This window comes from Zea mays, chromosome 9 (genome assembly GCF_902167145.1).
Source record: "Zea mays cultivar B73 chromosome 9, Zm-B73-REFERENCE-NAM-5.0, whole genome shotgun sequence".
NCBI classification, from domain to species: domain Eukaryota; kingdom Viridiplantae; phylum Streptophyta; class Magnoliopsida; order Poales; family Poaceae; genus Zea; species Zea mays.
Window position 1 is genome coordinate 114,507,614 of NC_050104.1, and position 6,440 is coordinate 114,514,053.

Here is a 6,440-nt window from a genome sequence, read left to right on the forward strand (position 1 = left end):
GGTGCTTTCCAGTCCAAGATAGCTGTCACCTTCTTTGGATCTACACCCAATCTCTCTCAGTTTATAATGTGACGGCCAAGAACAGGACTTCACTGATCCAGAACTCGCACTTGCTGAGCTTGGCATAAAGCTGACAATTTTGTAGCCTCTGAAGTACCTTCCTCAAATGCTCCTCATGCTCTTGCTCATTCTGGGAATATATAAGAATATCATCAATGAACACTACTACGAACTTATCAAGGTAGTCCATGAACACACTATTCATTAAGTACATGAAGTAGGCTGGCGCATTCGTCAAACCGAATGACATGACCGTGAACTCATACAGTCCATACTTGGTGATGAATGCTGTCTTCGGTATATCCGAAGGTCTGATTCTGAGTTGATGGTAGCCTGTCCTCAAATCTATCTTCGAAAACACATTGGCTCCTCTCAATTGATCGAATAAATCTTCAATTTTGGGCAAGGGGTACTTGTTCTTGACAGTGACTTCATTCAAAGCTTGGTAATCTATGCACAACCTCTTCGTTCCATCCTTCTCCACAAATAGCACTGGGGCTGCTCAAGGCGAGGTACTCGGTCTGATGTAGCCTTTCTCTGACAACTCATCAATCTGCTTCTTGAGTTCCACCAATTCTGGTCCGGACACTCGATATGCTCTCTTGGAAATAGGGGCGGTGCCTGGTATAAGCTCTATGGCGAATTCAACCTTCCTTTCAGGTGGCATACCTGGTAACTCCTCGGGAAACACATCTAGGAATTCTGATACTACATTAATAGCCTCTGATGGTTTAATCTCCTCAATACGGGCGGTGACTTGGTGACAACTCCCTTTCCTTGGTCCAGACAAGACCAACTCTACTAACACTTCTTCTCCTGATGGGGATACTAACTTCACTGTTCTCTTGTCACAGCTAAGACTGGCTTGGTACTTGGTTAGCCAATTCATCCCTAGGATGACATCTATAGTTGTATCCTGGTTACCCATAACTATTAAATCAGTAGGGAACTCTATCCCCCTTATTTGAACTCTTGCACTAGGGCAAAATCTATCCGTTTGGGTCCTTCCACCAACTGAACTAACCCTCATAGGTGGATACATGGGTGCTACTGGTATATTATGTGATTCTACCCATGATGCAGTCACAAAAGAATGTGTTGCTCCAGTATCAAATAACACATTTGCAAAATGAAAACGTACCTAGTGCCACTCCTGGAGTCTCCTGGACTGTTGAAAGGGAAATGTGCCCTTGGGCCATTTCTAGTATAGTTTTGGTGATTAAGTGTCCAACACGTATTAAGTGAGTAATCTTGTGCCAAATGATGGATGAAGTGCAAATCAACAAGAAGGTATGATTCTAGACTTAGTACATCGGTCTTTGTGTACTAATATATTTGTCTAAGTGCTAGAATCAGAGAAAAGAGAGAAGGAAAAAGACTTGGCTGGAACAGCCAAGACTCAGCGCAGTCTGGCACACCGGACTGTATGGTGGTGCACCGGACAGTGTCCGGTGCACCAGGCCAGCCTCCGGTGAACAGGCCACTCTCGAGAACTGATGGTGGTGTATGGCTATAATTCACCGGACTGTCCGGTGGTGCACCGGACTGTCCGGTGAGCTGTCTGCGGTGAAGTCGTTGCTCTCGGGGATCGTTCAACGGAGTACAGCTAAAATTCACCGGATGGTCCGGTGAGGCACCAGACTGTCCGGTGAGCCAACGGTCGACTGCGCCAACGGTCGGCCGCGCAATCCACGCGTGACGCGTGGCCGCGCCAACGGTCGAGAGGGGGCACCGGACTGTCCGGTGTGCACCGGACTGTCCGGTGTGCACCGGACTGTGTCCGGTGCGCCAACGGCTCCATTTCTGCAATGGTCGACTGAGCTATTTTTGGAAGGCAAACTGCACCGGACACTGAACAGTGCTTGTCCGGTGGTGCACCGGACTATCTGGTGCGCCACCCGACAGAAGGCAAGAATTGCCTTCCCAGATTGCTTCCAACGGCTCCTAGCTGCCTTAGGGCTATAAAAGGGACCCCTAGGCGCATGGAGGAGAACACCAAGCATACTTTGAACATTCTAAGACTCTCACACTCTGTCTCGGCACACTCGATTGATTTTCTTAGTGATTTGAGCTCCGTTCTAGTGGTGAACTTGTTGCATTTCATTTGAGCTCAAGTCTTGGCCTATGTGTGTGCGTATTGCTGCGGATTTGTGTGTGTTGCTTCCCTCCCTTACTCTAGTGCTTTTACATTGATATTTGTTGTAAGGGTGAGAGACTCCAACTTGTGGAGATTCCTCGCAAACGGGAAAAGTGATAAGAAAAAGGAACACCGTGGTATTCAAGTTGATCATTGGATCACTTGAGAGGGGTTGAGTGCAACCCTTGTCCATTAGGACGCCACAACGTGGAGTAGGCAAGTTTTGTACTTGGCCGAACCACGGGATAAACCACTGTGTCTACTGTGTTGTTTCTCTCTGTGGTTTTTGTGTTTCACAAGTACTCCTCTCCAGCTACTTGATTCTATTGCACTAACACTTATCTTAGTTTTCTCTTCACAAAAGGGACTAATCACCCGAAGAGATGGATCCTAAGAGAAAGGGGATGGTGGTCAACGATAAGGAGAAGGAGTCCATCTTCAACGAGCCAAGGGACGACAAACCTACTGACTCTGGCTCGAGTCATAAGAAGAAGGACGGGAAGAAGAAGAGGCATATCAAGAAGATCGTCTACTACGACAGCGACGAGTCCTCTTCTTCCCAAAGAGACGACGACTACGATGAGAAAAAGAAACCGGTCAACTCAAACTTTTCTTTTGATTATTATCGTATTCCGTATAATTCCAATGCTCATTTGCTTTCTATTCCTCTTGGTAAACCTCCTCACTTTGATGGAGAGGACTATGCTTTTTGGAGTCACAAAATGTGTAGTCACCTCTTCTCTCTCCATCCTAGCATTTGGGAGATAGTAGAGAATGGAATGCAATTTGATAGTACGGATAACCCAGTATTCATTAACGAACAAATTCATAAAAATGCACAAGCTACCACTGTTTTGTTAGCTTCGTTGTGCAGGGATGAATACAACAAGGTGAGCGGCTTGGATAATGCCAAGCAAATATGGGACACCCTCAAGATCTCGCATGAGGGGAACGATGCCACCATAATCACCAAGATAGAGTTGGTGGAGGGCGAGCTAGGAAGGTTCACGATGATCAGGCGAGAGGAGACAACGCAAACGTACAACAGGCTCAAGACCCTGGTCAACAAAATCAGGAGCTATGGGAGCACGAGATGGACGGACCACGACGTCATCCGACTTATGCTCAGGTCTTTTACTGTCATTGACCCTCATCTTGTGAATTCAATTCGTGAAAATCCTAGGTACACAAAGATGACGCCCGAGGAGATACTCGGAAAATTTGTGAGCGGGCGGATGATGATTAAAGAAGCCCGCTATGTGGTTGATGCTCTCAATGGCCCAATGCCCGTCTACAAGCCTCAACCCGTTGCTCTCAAGGCAACAAGTAGCAGGGAGACGCTACCTAGCAAGGTGGCGCAAGTTGAGGCGGTCGGGCTTAACGAGGAAGAAATGGCCCTCATCATCAAGCGCTTCAAGACAGCGCTAAAGGGTCGCAAGGAGCATCCCAACAAGAGCAAGACGAAGGGAAAGCGCTCCTGCTTCAAGTGTGGTAAGACTGGTCACTTTATTGCTAATTGTCCCGATAATGATAGTGACCAGGGACAAGAAAAAGGCGAGAAGAGGGAGAAAAAGAAGTCTTACAAGAAGGCAAAGGGCGAGGCTCACCTCGGCAAGGAGTGGGATTCGGATTGCTCTTCGTCCGACTCTGACGACGAAGGACTCACCGCCTCAGCCTTCAACAAGTCGTCTCTCTTCCCCAACGAGCGTCACACCTGCCTCATGGCAAAGGAGAATAAGGTAAGTGCTCGAGATACCTCTACATGTGCTTCTTCTAGCGATGAAGAGTCTAGTGATGATGAGGTAGACTATTCTAGCTTGTTTAAAGGTCTAGATAGAACCAAGATAGAAAAAATTAATGAATTGATTGATGCATTAAATGAAAAGAATAGACTTTTAGAAAAACAAGAGGATCTCTTATATGAAGAGCATGATAAATTTGTAAGTGTGCAAAAGTCTCTTGCTTTAGAGGTTAAGAGAAATGAAATGCTTTCTTGGGAATTATCTACTTGTCATGAAACTGTGTCTAATTTAAAGAGTATTAATAATGATTTAAATGCTAAGCTAGAAGCAGTAAATAAATCTAGTTCTTGTGTGGAACATGTTGTGATTTGCAATAGGTGTAAGGATTTTAATGTTGATGCGTGTAGTGAACATTTAATTTCCATTACTAGATTAAATGATGAAGTGGCTAGTCTTAATGCCCAACTTAAGACTAGCAAAATTGACTTTGATAAAATAAATTTGCAAGGGATGCCTACACTGTTGGTAGACACCCCTCTATTAAGGATGGGCTTGGCTTTCGAAGGGAAGCCAAGAACTTAACAAGTCAAAGGGCTCCCATCTCCGCCAAGGAGAAAGGGAAGGCCCCTATGACTAATAATGTTCAAAGGAATCATGCTTTCATCTATAGTAATAGAAACTCTTCTAGAAATGCTCATAGAAGTTATGCTTATGATTCACATGTTGTGATTGCTTCGAGTTCCTCTGTTGTGCATGGTAGAAATATGCCTAGGAAAAATGTTGTTCATGGGCCTAGGAAAGTAAGTAATGAACCTTCTATAATTTACCATGCTTGCAATGCTTCTTTTGCAATTTGTAGTAAGAATAAGAAAGTAATTGCTAGGAAGTTGGGGGCCAAGTGCAAAGGAGATAAGACTTGCATTTGGGTCCCTAAGGCTATTGTTACTAACCTTGTAGGACCCAACAAGAGTTGGGTACCTAAAACCCAAGCCTAATTTGCCTTGTAGGTTTATGCATCCGGGGGCTCAAGCTGGATTATCGACAGCGGATGCACAAACCACATGACGGGGGAGAAGAAGATATTCACCTCCTACATCAAGAACAAAGATTCCCAAGATTCGATCATCTTTGGAGACGGGAATCAAGGCAAGGTTAAAGGACTAGGGAAGATAGCTATTTCATCCGAGCATTCCATTTCTAATGTGTTCTTAGTTGAATCGCTCGGGTATAACTTGTTGTCCGTTAGTCAATTGTGTAATATGGGTTACAATTGCTTATTTACCAATGTAGATGTGTCTGTCTTTAGAAGGAGTAATGGTTCATTAGCTTTTAAGGGTGTACTAGATGGCAAACTCTATTTAGTTGATTTTTCGAAGGAGGAGGCCTGTCTAGATGCATGCTTAATTGCTAAGACTAGCATGGGCTGGCTGTGGCATCGTTGTCTAGCACATGTTGGGATGAAGAACCTTCACAAACTTCTAAAGGGAGAACATGTGTTAGGTCTAAAAAATGTGTTTTTCGAGAAAGATAGACCTTGTGTAGCTTGTCAAGCATGCAAATAGGTGGGAAATCCTCATCACTGCAAGAATGTGATGACCACATCAAGACCTCTGGAGCTACTGCATATGGACCTCTTCGGACCCGTCGCCTATCTCAGTATCGGGGGAAGTAAGTATGGTCTAGTTGTTGTTGATGATTTTTCCCGCTTCACTTGGGTATTCTTTTTGCATGATAAAACAGAAACCCAAGGGACCCTTAAGCGCTTTCTAAGGCGAGCTCAAAACGAATTTGAGCTCAAGGTGAAAAAGATTAGAAGCGACAACGGGTCCGAGTTCAAGAACCTTCAAGTGGAGGAGTACCTTGAGGAGGAAGGAATCAAGCACGAGTTCTCCGCTCCCTACACACCACAGCAAAATGGTGTGGTAGAGAGGAACAACAGGACGCTCATAGACATGGCGAGGACGATGCTTGGAGAATTCAAGACGCCCGAGCGGTTTTGGTCGGAAGCTGTGAACACAGCTTGCCATGCCATAAATCGGGTCTACCTTCATCGCCTCTTCAAGAAGACGGCATACGAACTTCTAACCGGTAACAAACCCAACATTTCATATTTTTGAGTTTTTGGGAGTAAATGCTACATTCTAGTGAAGAAAGGTAGGAATTCAAAATTTGCTCCCAAAGCTGTAGAAGGGTTTTTGTTAGGTTATGACTCAAATACAAAGGCGTATAGAGTCTTCAACAAATCATCGGGTTTGGTTGAAGTCTCTAGCGACGTTGTATTTGATGAAACTAATGGCTCTCCAAGAGAGCAAGTTGATCTTGATGATATAGATGAAGACGATGTTCCAACGGACGCAATTCGTACCATGGCGATTGGAGATGTGCGACCACAGGAACACCAAGTGCAAGATCAACCTTCTTCCTCAACAATGGTGCACCCCCCAACTCAAGATGATGAACAGGTTCCTCAAGAGGAGGCGTGTGATCAAGGGGGAGCACAA